Below are 1,065 nucleotides of genomic sequence, written 5' to 3'. Positions count from 1 at the left end.
TTGTGTAATTCGGGGTTATGCCAATTATAAGATTGAATAATTCACGGTTTGTTGTGGAATATTTTATATTTTGGATTGTATTTCGGAACGTTCTTGTGTGTAAATCATGGAGGTAAATAGCCCGAATGTTTTTATTAAAAATAATGGGTGAATATTTCTTATGCTTTATCATAATTAGGGTTTCTGATTTCTCGACCTATTTTTTTTCTCGAGTTTCGGGAATTCTCGAGGCCAAAGTCTCGAGTTTTCTCGGGTCTCGAGTCTTTTAATTAAAATTGTTGAAATCGGTTGAAATTTGATAAAAACACAGGTTTTTTAAAATCTAATATACAAAAAAACTAAAAACCAACTACGTAAAAATGAACTGAAAAGATAGGAACAAGACAAAGTGTTCACAAATGCAGTCGGAGACATCAATGACTATTTTTTTTTTGTTGGTGATAAGCCGTGTGGTGACGGCAGAATGGAATACATTTGTCACCAACCCCTACTTTTCCCGCGGAGGAGGCTCATAGTCCAGCAGTGGACTGTAAAGGGCTGTTGATGATGATATGATGATAAGTGTTTGATGCCTCCAACTACATATTTTGTGAACACTTTGTCTTATTTCTATCTTTTCAGTTCATTTTTACCCAGTTGGGTTTTTTGCTTTTGTTTTTTTTTTCAATAATATTTTTATTTCAATCTTTTAATTAAAGAGCATACATTTTGCAAGCTATTTAAAAATCCTTTATTGATACCCCACTCGATAGGTTTTGAGATATTTTTTAATACATATTATGGCGCCAAAAATCGGCCATTTTTATATTTTCCAATTTTGATATACCCAGTGTCACTCTCACAGTTAAAACAAATCTAACGATACCTCACATGCCATAGTTTGTTGAGTTTCACAATATGGCGTCCGGTAGTCGCCATATTGAATTTTTACTAACGTCATGTCTTTAGTGACACTCACCGGACTAAGAGAAATCGATTGACGTGCGAATCATAAAAATCGACTTAAGAGTTTGGTCTCTATAGTGCTTCAAAAACATACATACGTAGGCTGTTAGACACATTACT

The sequence above is a fragment of the Ostrinia nubilalis genome, chromosome 7 (assembly GCF_963855985.1).
Source record: "Ostrinia nubilalis chromosome 7, ilOstNubi1.1, whole genome shotgun sequence".
Classification (NCBI taxonomy): Eukaryota; Metazoa; Arthropoda; class Insecta; order Lepidoptera; family Crambidae; genus Ostrinia; species Ostrinia nubilalis.
The sequence above is the reverse complement of the archived record's forward strand: the minus strand, read 5'-3'. Positions refer to the sequence as shown.